The sequence below is a fragment of the Anopheles merus genome, unplaced genomic scaffold (assembly GCF_017562075.2).
Source record: "Anopheles merus strain MAF unplaced genomic scaffold, AmerM5.1 LNR4000595, whole genome shotgun sequence".
NCBI classification, from domain to species: Eukaryota; Metazoa; Arthropoda; class Insecta; order Diptera; family Culicidae; genus Anopheles; species Anopheles merus.
This window is the reverse complement of record NW_024428175.1, coordinates 8,213-22,500: the sequence shown is the minus strand read 5'-3', so window position 1 is coordinate 22,500 and position 14,288 is coordinate 8,213.

Sequence of the window (14,288 nt, the reverse complement as noted above, 5' to 3'; positions counted from 1 at the left end):
ACAGCGTGCTCAGGCGAGGGGTATGAGGCGGAGCCAGGGACGGGTAGCTCGACGAGCTGCTTGACAAATTTGCCGTCGGAGAGAAAAGGAAGGCATGATGAAATTCTCCGAACGCCATGATTTCGCCTGTCGCTTTGCGCAGCGGGTTGCGCTTCTACCCGTGTGCCTTCCGCCGCCAGCTGGTTGGCTGTTGCGGTGTATGCGTTGATACATATATGTGCATTGCAGTTGTGTATTGTTATTGGTGGGTGTTAGCATTTATTTATTTGTGTGTGACCTTGAGACGCTGTGGGAGAAGCTGGATTGGGATTCAAAGTGTTATCGGTGTATTGATGGTTTATTTTATTTCGTGCCGCTGCTGATGAGACCATTCGATGCCCCTGCCAATTGAGGGTGAAGAAGCCTATTTAAAACAAGCGTAGGAGAACGTCTAACACTAATCTAATATTTTTTAAATTTGAACATGTTTGATGCTTCAACGACCTTCTAAGCATCATGTAGCACATTGTATAGTGGCTATAATTTTTTTGTTTATGTGCCGAAACCTGTCTCGAGTTTTTGGGTCTCGTCACACACACACACACAACTCGGGGAAAGTGGCCGTTCACTCTACCATGTCGCGATCCCCCACCCCGCCCGGCGCTTTGAATGAGGATGCGATACAAGATAGCTGAACCAGCCGTTCTACCGATACGGTAGTCGTAATCGATCATGCGGGGAAGGGGGGGGGGTGGTCTGGTGGGGGGGGGGGGGGAGTGCGTGCTTGCGTTCGCGCTTTCGTGGGTGCGTGCTTGCGTTCGCGCTTTTGCTAGTGCGTGCCCGGGTGCACGCGTACGTGCATGTGTGCGTGTGTGTGTGCGTTCGTGCATGTGTGTGTGTGCGTACGTGTGTGCTCGCGTGGGTGCATGCGTGTGTGTGTGTGTGTGTGTGTGTGTGTGTGTGTGTGTGTGTGTGTGTGTGTGTGTGTGTGGTGTGTGTGTGTGTGTGTGTGTGGTGTGTGTGTGTGTGTGTGTGTGTGTGTGTGTGTGTGTGTGTGGAAACCCCTAAACTATTTGATTCTGATGCGTACATTTTCATCCGCTGCGGCTACAAAGTCCATGCATTTTCGATTTCGCTACCTGAGAGACAACACAACTATCGGATTGGCACCACGATCTTTGCGATCGGTTCTGCTGTTGGGGGTGTTAAAAAGGCACACGATCGAAGCAAACGTGCATGTGATATGTAGCAAATTTCTTTCGCGCATATGGTGCTGCACCTGCCCGTCCAGAATCTAGTGGCTTGTTGGTTTGGAGAAGTTATCATGACGCCGATTGACCGGCATTGCCTTGGAATGGGTTCGGATCGGTAGGTTCATGTTTTAGTCGAGTGAATTCCGTACATTTGTCGCGCCACAGCGGTAGACCCGGCAGCACCAAAGTCAAAACAAAAACCTTCCCCGAGTGTGGACTGCTATGCTAAGTTTCTTCTATTTATTATTATTATTATTGGCGTAATGGCCTTCGCGGTCATGCCGGCCTTTTCAGGACTTGAGTATCACGTAGCCGGATAGTCAGCCCTTGCTACGGCGGACGGTTCATACGCGGTTAGAACCCACGACGGGCATGCAGATGTGAGGAATGACGGTGGTGCCGCGGGACCGCTCCTATCCAGCGGGTAACTTGCATACTGCCACATTGTCTGCTTCCCGATGCATACGCTGCAGGCAGGAGGAAGGATGCACCTCCACAACAAAAAAACACCGTCATGAACCAGCGGCGGGTCTAAAGGTAGACGGACTAGGCGGTCGCCGATTATCGCTAGTCTGTAGTATGCCGTATGTCTACAAGTGGACAGAGTATTAGCGACAAGGGCCGCCGGAAAGATGGTCGTTGGGGCCCCGTCGCTGGAGAACCTTCTGTACTCCCCCTCCCCCCGCCGGCAACAATTTTAGGACATGTGACCGGTGATCGTAGGGGTTTCATCGCCAATCCCCCCCCCCAACCCGCCGGCAATTTAAGTATAATGTTCAATCTCATAACAGCTGTATGCCAGTACCCCTCCTCCCGGTCATCAGCTACCATTTACAGGGGCCTCAACTCTTTCCGCCTAGGGCGCCCCGATTCCCCCTACTCCGCCACTGTCATGAACACCTTCCGTCGCTTTGCACAGCGGGAAGGCGTTATGGCGTTCTGAGAATTTTATCATGCCTTCCTTTTCTCTCCAACGGCAAATTTGTCGAGCAGCTCGTCGAGCTGCCCGTCCCTGGCTCCGCCTCATTCCCCTCGCTTGAGCGCGCTGCCGAAGGTTTGGATGTGTTGGTGCGTCAGACGGCCAATCGCTGTCAGCCGTCGTCCGTGTTTTTCCCTCCATAGCGCTATCTCTTTCACGCGTGTGGACAATGCTCATAAGTTGCTGTGGCGCCTAAAAATGCCGTTAGCAAACATTGCGGCGATGAAGTTGCATTTTCACAAATCAAACTGTTGGCAACCACCCTGTGCCTGTACCGCTGTACCAAGACAGCTCGCAATGACAGTTGGACTGTGCTTGTAGAGGTGCGTGTGCGGTGCAGGACACGATCGACAGATCGTTCTACGAAGAGAGATCGTTGACCGTCCGGACAGAACAGACCACCTTTTTAACGTGTCATGTTATTTGTTATAAATTATATTTTAATGTGTTAATAAATAAGTAATAGTACCAAAGAACATAAAAGTGGCGACGAGAACAATACGATCCCAACGAGAACCGGTCATTTCATTCGTCAAAATTCTTCGGAAAAAGAGGAGAATGCTGAGCCCCGAAGACCATACGATGGAAGAACGACGTCTCTCGCAAAATGGCGCAAACTTTCCGGCAACTTTTATGCAGCACCCGCCATCGCAGCAAGCGGCTCCAACCCAAGCGGCACCAATCCAAGCAGCAACGACAGATACCGCCAATGATTTTAATACCGTTTTGTATTTGTTGCAGCAGCAGATGGCAATGCAGCAGAAACAAATGGAACAGCATATGAAATTGGTGGGCCAACTACTACAACAACAGCATCAGCAATCGCATCCTGCAACATTTTCGCAGCAGCAGCCAGATCAACAGGTACTCGCCAAACCTACTAATCCTGAGTTGATTTTAGATGCACTTGCAATGCAGTATTAATGAGTTCCAGTACGATGCGGATGCGGGTATTACATTCGAGGCGTGGTACGCCCGTTACGAAGACCTGTTCGAGCATGATTCTTCCCGTTTGGAAGATGCAGCTCGTGTTCGTTTGCTGACCCGTAAGCTAGGCGTTGTTGAGGATAACCGTTTCTGCAACTTTATTTTGCCTCGTGCTCCTCGTAATCTCTCCTTTGCCGATGCTGTGTTGAAGCTAAAGGCATTATTTGGCAAAACGGAATCGATCCTGAGTAAGCGATACAAATGCCTTACTGTTACGTTTTCGGGTGGTTCGTAATATCATACACTTAACACACGCGTTTACTTATGCAGCTAACAGCATACTTTTTATTCCGCTTACTTCCTAATCGCGTTCCTACTCGCTTGACCGCTTATCCGAGTGTGCCTCACGATCTGGCCTAACCCGAACACATTCACGTTCCGAGGCGCGCAGCTCCTGAGTGCCTAAGGGCGTTTTCTACTCGTCACAACATCTCCCCCTTTTAGTTCATACGATAGGGTCCAAACCTTCGTGGTGCCGTTCTATTTCTAAAAGAGCGACGAGGTGCAAGTGGCTGTTGCGCTTCGCGATGACAAGGGGTATGCTGCGTCGACCTTGATGATGCTATTGTTGGCTGTGACGCGCTTCTGGCTGTAACATGCACGTCGAAGGAGTCTGAGGTATAGACGTACATGTGTCTGTCTCGCTAGGATTGATCGTGGTTTGCGGCGGTAACGGTAAATTGCACGATTCCAACAAAAACACTTAAAGGAATGCTAGCCAATGACCTTTTTTCAGTGCTTTCATAAAATCGTTGTCTTATCTGGTTCATATGACACCTCCTAGTACGCCGATCATTTGTTTGCACCAGATACATTACGTGGCCAATCTTTCTAACTATAACCGCAGGTATCCATTTACAATTGTTTCGGCTATACTCTTTGATAAATACTAGATCGTTTTGTTTGAATAATCTCGAGCTGTACAGCAGTGTTGCTTGATTCTCTAGTCTTGGTAGCGGCCGCAGTAACTCAAAACACGTTCTAATATGTCTTCCAAACATGAGCTCTGCGGGTAATTTGTTCTTATCTACCTGAGGATTTGGAGTTGTTCTATACGTTTGCAGGAATATGTCGATTGCCTCTTGTAACGCCATGCCACCAATTCTTATCTTCCGCAATGCCCTTTTAAACGACTCCTCAAAACGCTCGGCCTGGCCATTTGACTGAGGGTGAAACGGCGCTGTTCTCATATGATGCACACCATTTTTCAAACAAAAATCGCTTCGCTTCGCTGGTAAATGCGTACCATTATCTGTTACTAAAGTCACCGGCATGCCAAACCGGGCGAATAATCCTCTCAAAATGGTTATCGTAGCTGTTGATGTACTACTTGGTGTCTTGAATATTTCCGGCCACTTCGAGTGTGCATCAACCACAATCAGAAAATATTCCCCATCAATGGGTCCTACGTAATCTACGTGTATGCGCTCCCATGGAGTCTTAGTTTTACCCCAAGCCTGTGGAGATTCATGTGGTGGTGATTTTGCGGCAGTTGCCTACGATGAACATGTTCTGACATACTCCATTATATCATTATATCCAAGAATGGCCAATCTATATAACTTCGTGCAACTGACTTCATTCTTTGCATACCTGGATGACCCTGATGCAATTGTTTCAAACAATGCTCTCGCAATCATTGTGGTATCACCACTCTCTCCCCGAAAAGAATACAACCATCAATAAGCGTTAAAGCATCCTTTCTGCTATTAAGACATGCTAGCTCATTACCGTAAGACACGTTTGTTGGCCAACCATCTTGTATATAATGTCGCACTTTACGTAGCATCGCGTCTGCCGATGCATGCCTTTCTATTTCCCTGAAGCTTATAGGAAAATTACTTATAGCCTCTATCGCCATAGCCTACACATCTCTTTCCATCTCTATACTGGCGATAACATAATCATCCTCTGGTTGCGAACGGTTTTTTATCAATCTGGATAATAAATCCGCGTTCCAAACTGCTGAGTTCTTACGTATTCGATCTCAAAATCGTATAATTGCAGAGTTAATGCAAATCTTTGCAATCTATTTGCTGTATAAATCGGTATGCCTTTCTTAGAGCCAAAAAAATTTTATAGCGGTCGATGATCCGTCTGCAGTAAAAAATGCCGTCCATATAACATTCTGTGGAATTTTGTTAATGCATAAACTATTGCCAACCCTTCACGGTCTATTTGGCTATATCGTTTCTCTGCCTCTGTTAACGCTACCATCCGCATACCTATGACTCAATGTAGCTCCTAACCCAACTGAGGATGCCACAGCTGATACCACTATCTTTTCATTAGGGTTATAGTGCGCGAGGAGCAAATTTGATGAAAGTATCTTCTTAAACTGATCAAACGCTTCTTTAAATTTATGATCCGACTGGAAGCGCTCTCCGTGCTTTAATAATTCATCCAAGCGAAATCGGAGCTGTCGCATATTCGGCACGAATTTTCCATAATAACGGAAAACGATCCCAGAAACGATCTAATCTCAGTGAGGTTTGTAGGCTCCGGTAAATTTCTTATCACTGCAATCTTATTTGGATCTGGTCTTAAACCTTGACTATCTATTACGTGCCCCAGGTATCTTATTTCATTCGTTTTAAATTCGCATTTTTCGTTTCTGATGGTAAACCCATATTCCTCGATTCGCTTTAACACATCCTTTAAATGCCTATCATGTTCTGCTTCGGTTGCGCCTCCGATGATTAAACCATCCATATACCACACACTCTCTTAGTTCCAGCTAGCATTGTGTCGATCAGTTGCTGAAAAGCTGCTGGAGCAACCTTTATGCCTGGTGGGAGGAGATTATAGTAGTATAGGCCACGATGCGTGTAGGAAAATGAAACCAACGCGGAATAATTTCTTGCCGAAACGATTTATTTTAGTTTGCCAAAAAATTTGTCTAGATTCCGCGAGTGGTTTGAAAAGGGCGCAAATCTTGTCCTGCGCTCTTTTTATAGCTTTTCCCTCGTCACTTCGTGTCCTAATCGGATTGCGCTGCGTGTCCGTTAACCCTCCTGGTTTAATACAGGTCGTTCAGTTCGCTATGTGACAACATTGTCCCCCAAGTGTTCCACAGTTTAACTATCACATCAACTGTGGCAGCACTTCCTCATCGCACCTGTCACTTTAGCGCGTGCCTTTGTTTATATTTTTTCGCAACCTCGTGCTATCCAGTCTATGTTTCTTTACGGCTTGAGCGAAATCGAGAGTTTTTTTTGTTTAAATTCAATCACACTGCTGTGTCAAACTATTCTTCGTTCCTACGTCCAATAATGCTAATTTGTGCGCGGATCGAACGTAGGTAGTGTTCGCGGTTTGTACAGTGGCTTGCCTAACCTGACCATCTTTAGCCACCACTACCGATATAACGCGACCCTTCGGCCAGAAGTTTCTGGGGAGATTATTATCCGCAATTACAACTAAATCTCCTACCTCGAGTGGTCGTACGTGTTGGAACCACTTGGTTCGGCGGTGAGAGTCGGTAAGTATTCTGCCAACCATTTCTTCCAGAACACATCCGCCGCGTGCTGTGCCATCTTCCAAGACGATTTTAGAGCCGCGGGGCTGTCGCAGAACACAGCCGGCGGCTTACTTCCGTCTGGAGTCCCAAGTAGCAATAGGTTCGGCGTCATAGGCTCCGTCATCTCGTCATCCAGCAGCACGTAGGTAAGTGGCCTCGAGTTCAGTATCAGCTCGATTTCCGCAAAGGTAGATGCCAAAATTTCGTCCGTTGGTCTTTTAGGAAACACGAACTGATTCAGCACCTTCTTCACCGAGCGCACTAAACGTTCCCAGCAGCCGCCAAAGTGGGGAGCCCCGGGGGGTTGAAGCTCCATTTTGTTTGCGGTCCGCAAAATACCGTCATCATTGCGTCGTGGTCGATCTCCTGCGCTGCTTCGTCCAACTCTCGCGAAGTACCCACGAAATTAGTCCCTCGGTCGCTGATGATTTCGAGCGGGGTTCCACGTCTAGCGATGAAGCGTCGGATGGCTAGGATACACGAGGCGGTGTTAAGGGATGCCGCTATTTCCAGATGGACCGCCCGACTCGTAAGGCAGGTAAATATGACGCCCCATCGTTTTTCTACCCGTCGTCCGACGGCGACTAGAAAGGGCCCGAAGTAGTCTATACCTGTGAACGAGAAAGCATTCTGACCCACTGCGACCCGTTGAAGCGGCAAATTACCCATTAAAGGCGGTTCCGGGCGCGCGTTGTCCACCTTGCATTTCTGGCAGCTTATCCTTATGCGACGGTATTCCCCCAGGATTTTTGGGATGTAGTATCGCATCCTTAGTGCAGCCAAAGCTGTACCGTGATTCACGTGTTTGTACCTGGCGTGGTACGCTTGCATCAAGAGATCGGTTCCGTACTCCTTCCTAGGCAGGATTATAGGATTGCGGGAAGGTTCGCTGATTCCCACGCACTCGGTTAGCCGTCGTCTAAGGTTGGCGATAGTTTGTATAGACTGCTGCCTTTGTCAATCCTCTTCTTCCACGGATGCTTTATCAGCTCACGATTTTTCAGCTGTTGCATCTCACGACGATACGCCTTCTGCTGTATGAATCGTATTAATATACGCTCCGCCTCCGCTAGCTCGTCCTGCGTCAGCGGCCCGTTCATTTTCAGCTCCTTCTTCACTAGATGAAGCATGTTTGTTATGAAGCGCGTCACAAACGCCATAGCCCTCAGCGCTCCATCTGGAAAACCGTTCCAAATGAATTAGCGGCCTCTCTGCTAGGTGATGGTTCATTCCTTTCCGCAGCTCTTCACTGGTACGTTGTGGTACCCCTTCTTGATTCGGCCAGGCGCTTTCCGACTTCCAAAGGAACGACGGCCCACGGAACCACCGCCCTTGCGCTGACAAGTCTGGTCGTTTGCTCCATTTTGTGCCCTCGTCTGCTACGTTCAGCTTGGTCGGAACCCATCGCCATTGATCCAGATTGGTTCCTTCTAGCAGCTCTCCTATACGGAATGCTACAAATTGGTTGTAGCGTAGACATGGGCAAAATGATTCTTTGCGACGATTCGAGCGAGCTGGCTCTTTTGCTTACTGCGAATCACGAGCGAGCGGTGATTCGTCCGCTCGCGCTAGCCATATATTAGCAATTGGACAGGATATATAGGTAATATCTTTCGTGAGGTATTACTTAATTAATGCAGATTGTTCTCGAATAATAGAGTATATAGTTAATGGTGAGAAAAAATCAATACACAAAATACACATATTTTACATCTTCGATGGGAGCACAACAACCACTAATGAGTTTTCATCTCATTAATTGTGCTCCTCATTTTTTTCATCCGTGGCATTTGTTCATAAATGAAATAATGATCTTTTTAGACAATGGCTATAATCAGGCAGGAAGGAAGAAAAACAAAATGTCACTCTGTGAACGAATGTTACAAAAATCATTATAATAGTAAGTATTTAAGCAATAAGGCAAAGCCGACCTCCTGTATAAAAAAAACAGCGTGAGGCAATTAAAACCCTTTTTTTGTTACAAAACGACTTATATTATTTATCGTAATAACTGGTTTCCTACAGCGAACACAGCGAAACAATTCAGGTTAGGTGATAATTATTATAACTGCTATAAATCCATTTTGTGTACGTCGAAATATACCTTGCTTTTTTAAATCAGCTGTTTATCAGCGGCTCTACAACCTAGCACGCTATCGCACTGTCTATCAAAAATATGTAGCGAGAAGATCAGGGTAGCTCGCGAGCGGCCTGGATGCTTAAAATCCATGCATAAAAAAACAGCCAAGCTCGCGAGCGCACTGCCTATCCAAAATCCATGCATAAAAAACAGCCTAGCTCGTGAGCGCCCTGCCCATCCAAAATACGTAGCGAGAAGATCAGGGTAGCTCATGAGCGACCTGTTGGTCCAAAATCCATTCATAAAAAACAGCCTAGCTCGCGAGCGCCAACATGCATAGTGAGAGGATTAAGCTAGCTCGCGAGCGCGCTGCCTGGACAAAATACGTAGTGAGAAGAAAAGGGGCGCTCGCGAGCTACCTTGTTCTTCTCAGTATGTATTTTGGATGGGCAGCGCGCTCGCGAGCTAGGCTGTTTTTTTATGCATGGATTTTGGATAGGCAGTGCGCTCGCGAGCTACCCTGATCTTCTCGCTACGTATTTTGGATGGGCAGGGCGCTCGCGAGCTAGGCTGTTTTTTATGCATGTGTAGTGATATGAAATCTTCTAACTACCCAAAAGAATAATGTGGCTTGAATTTGTGTAGTTACTTGGAGTTTATTTCTTCTATGATAACTCGGGCAGCGTTTCCTCTTAGCTCGGACTTTGTTAATGATTCTAAACCTCAACTTATCCTTAATTTATACTCACTCGTTTGCGCCAAAATTCCTTAATCCTATTCCTCATTGGCTAATCCTAATTATCGCCTATTTTACTATTTCCTATTTCCTATCTTATGCTATTCTATTCTATCCTACGTGTAACCTTAATTGTAGATGTATGTGTGTAAATGTATATATGCATAATTAAAATCTAACTATGTGTATGTGTGTAAGTGTATATGTGTATAATTTAAACCTAGCTAGCTATAATTATTCTTTGCGCGTTTTGCCTATCTTGCAGGCGCTACACCTCCCCCCTTTAGAAATGAAAAGCGTATGCTTTTATCCCTTAATTAATCTATTTTTATGCACTGTACTTAGTTTGTTTGTATTTGTATTCGTTATTGTACAGTTAACATTATCTAACTTTACTACTATGTACGGTCCTAAGTATATCGGATCTAATTTTTTTCTATTTTCGTTTTTAGATAAACCGCATCTCCTATTTTTATGATAAGGGGGTTTACATTATTATTTGCTCTAATCTGTCTTCTTTCTTTTTGCTCAATTAAATTTTTACGCGCTATTTCGCTTGATTTTTGCAATTTGAATTTAATTTCACTAAAATATGCATCATAATTGTATACTGGTTCAATATTACCATGGCATAAATCTTGGGGAAGAATTGCTTTTTTTCCACATATTAATTCGTATGGGCTATAGTTCGTATCTGTATGAGGTGTTGTGTTATAATTAAATTCGTAAAATTTTAGCCAATCATCCCAATTGTCACCATGCTCATTTGTAAATGCTCTTAAGTATTCATTGAGTGTTCTGTGGTTTCTTTCCAAGGAACCTATGGTTTCTGGGTGATAGGCAGTGGCAAAAGTCTGCTTGATCCCCAGCAACTCCGCTACCTTTTTTAATACCTCGTTATTGTATTCAAGGCCTTGATCCGATTTCATCTCAAGAAACCTCCCGTATTTTAATATGCAGTTCTCAACCATGGCCCTAGCTATCGTGTTCGCTTCTTTGTTTTCTGTTGGAATAAGAACAATGTATTTCGAGAGTTCACATTGCATTGTAACGATGTATCTATGATTTTTATTGGTTTTCGGCAAGGGACCCACTGTGTCTATACAGACTACTTCGAAAGGCTTTAAAGGTGTAGTCGTAACAGCACTTTTTTCTTTGTATGTCTTACGATTTTGTTCACTTTGCATACTTTGCAGCCTCTAACGTAATTTTTAATTTCTTCCTTCATATTCTTCCATTTATATTTTTCTATAATTTTGAGGTATAATCGATACTGTCCGACATGTCCTCCCGAAGGTGACATGTGATAGTTTTCTAAAATATTTGCTATTTCCTCCTTTTTTGAAATCCATTTTGGTGGAATAAAAGCAATGATCTCTAAACCGGAAATGGCATTATCTGCGATTTCCTTTATGGTGTGAAAAGAGTATTGCTTGAATAGGGGATCTTCTAATGAAATTGCAATTTTGTCACGATTGTATTCTTTTGCTATTTGTTGTACTTTTAGAAGAGCAGACTCTAGCGCCTGACTTCCATCTTCATAACAATGAATTGTTGTATTTCCTAACTCCTTGTTGTAATTATTATTGAAAACTGTTATTTTGATTTTGCCATATTCTGTTTTTGACAGGATTTTCAAAAGTTTGTTTACTTCTGTTGGGTTTTCTGTTTGCCAAAGTGTAGGTTTAGTTATGGAATCTTTTTCATCTTCGTTTAATTCTGGAGGAGGCTTGAAATTGTTCAGTCTTGTCATTGCTCTTGTTTTCACTGCTAGTAGTGATTTATCATTTGTTTCGTTTGCATTATTCTTTTGCATAAGCTTCAACTTGTCTGAATCAATGACAATTCTCGATAGTGCGTGTGAGGAACATTCCACACCGTCTAGACAGGTCTAATTTCGATACGCACACGCACTGCCCAGTACCGGAATAGCTAACGCCAAAACGGACTGCGGCTGCAGTGTGCAATAAGAGACGCGTGTCCGCGACTTTATCGAATGGTTCCCACTTTTTGCCACCTTACAAAATAACAGGGAACCGATGACAATTTTGGTTCCCACAACAAAATGCAACTTTGGCAAAACGGCTCCAGGTATCTCGCCTGACGTGAAACTAATGAAATTAATAAATAGAACGCATCGTGTCCGGAACGAGGACAGTGATGTATGAAGAAACAAACTAAAAGGTTCTATTCAGTGTTGACTATCCATAATATCACAATGGTGTTTCTAAGATATTACATGGCGACCGTGACAGGACATAACAAGGAAGTGAACAGTCATATGGAAGAGTGAAAATGTAAAAACAAAAGCAAGAACAATGTGATACGTACAACGGTATCGTAAAGCGTAAGTGTTGTATTATTACAACAGTAATAAAGTATTGCGACCATAACCGGCAATCGACGGAAAGTGAAAAAAGTGTCAAATGTGCAATTTTTACGGAACATTCATCAACGCAGCTGGCGCAAGTAACCCATAGGTAAAAAAAAATAATAACGATGAAAGAACATCTACAAGCAAGTTCAGTGCAGTGCAGAATGAAAAATTAAAAACATTTAGTGCAGTGTAAGTGCAAAATGAATGTTTTATTGATGAACAAACATTATCCGTACACAGTGTTGTGAAACCTATCCCAATGTGTTAAAACGTATGAACGCTCTTGCGATCGATTTACCAACGTTGAAATGAGAAACGATGAAAGCTTAAAAAAAAAGCTAACTGTTCACAATAATCCACAATACAGCACAGATTTATAAAATGGGTAACGACGCATCAAACCCTAAAGCTAATGTCAATGGTGATAATGATCTTACCATTATTCAAACACAAAATGTTCACTCAGAGCAGCATGAAACCCATGAGTTAAAACTGAACATCGTGCTGATACTTCTTGCTATCATACTCATGCAAAAACTAATTAAAACCATTTTCAAAATATTGAAAACTCTAGCAAAACGTGATACAATCAATAACATGCAACTGCCTATATAATTTAAATCATTTTGGTAATCTATACGATTCATGGAGCAAGTGATATGAAATAACAAACAGCAGTGCTAAACAAGTTGTGGTCAACGAGATGTGACTAGCATGATTGAATGGAACAACTGTTCCCAACCTGGAAGACTGAAATAAAAGGCGAGAAAAGGCCAATATGGATTGGTAGACGAGAATGGACAAGTGTCTCAACCCCGACAAGACATCGAGTGACGACTGATGACATCGCAAAACTTCACATCTAACATCGAGTATGTACCTAGCACCGATTTAACACCTAGCACCGGTAAAAATGCAGCGTAGCATCATCATCAGCAGCAGCAACAATAATACAAGTTATGTATTTAAACAAGGTACCGTGATTTCAAAATTTTACTGATGAGGCTGCGTAAATTTGCAAAAGCAGCAGAAAAAAGATAGTTTAAGAATATACTCCCCTTGCATGACAGATACAAATAAGATATCAAATTAATCCACATCAAACGTAAGAGGCAAAAATGACAAAAACAAATTTTAACGTAAATTCGAAGACAAGCCAAGCACTAGAGCTTGCGATTCATAAGATATTCCTAAAAACAAAGAAACAAAAAAATAGTAATAATAATAACAAATTTAAATATCATTACCTTTAAACAATTTACGAAGCAGCAAACGAATCTATTTTCAATACTGATTTTATCTTATATAATCCCACTAGATTGAGAAGAAGGTTTAATAACCCCTCCAGAAAACTATATTTGGCGTATAAATCCAGGACAAAGAGCAATAACATATGAATAAAAAAAAATGTAAAACCATGTTAGAAATTAATAGAAAAAACATCTTAAAGTAAAATATCGATCAATTTAAGATTTAAAATCATTTAAATGAACTAAAACTAACAAAAATTACAAAAATGGCAAAATTTGATCTTGAAATAGCCATAGGTCTTGTACCAATGTACGATGGTTCTTCTGATACTTTTGACACATTTGAAGACGCATCAAAGTTTTTGTTTGAACTAAATCCCAACCATGAAGCGATGCTTATAAAATTCCTACGAACCAGACTGATTGGTAAAGCAAGAATAGGGCTACTCAGCAATATTACATCATTTACAGAGTTGATAAACGATATCAAAAGAAGATGCAAAGAAAAACTAACACCCGACAGGATTATAGTGGAACTGAAATCCATTACATCAAAGGATACACAAACAATTTGTAAGAAAGTAGAAATGCTTACAGAAAAACTCTATTTAATTTACCTAGAATTAGAATTCCCAGAAAAAATTGCAAACGATATGGCAATCAAACAAGGGATAGAAACTCTTAAACAAAAGATTTCAAATGAAGAAACTAAAATGATCTTGAAGATTGGTACTTTCTCAACGATAACAGATGCAACTCAAAAGGTATTGGAAAATGAATGCGAGGAAATAAATAAAAATAGTTATCAATTTAACACACATGGCTATAGTCTAAACGAAGAAAACCCGCAAAGAAACAACCAGCTTAATTACCAATTTTTCCACATTTGAATCAATCAATAACTACTCAAACAACACCCAACAACTACAGTTATAGAAACAATAACTTCAGTTTCTATAAACAACACCATCAGTTAAACAATTGTAGTAGACAGAGTCAAGTTAACCAAGGATATAATAATCACGAATACAATTATAACAATAGTATTCAGAACAGATCCAATAATATGCAATGTTATTACATCAGAACAGAAGAGAACAGAAATTATGAACAGTTCAATAATAATA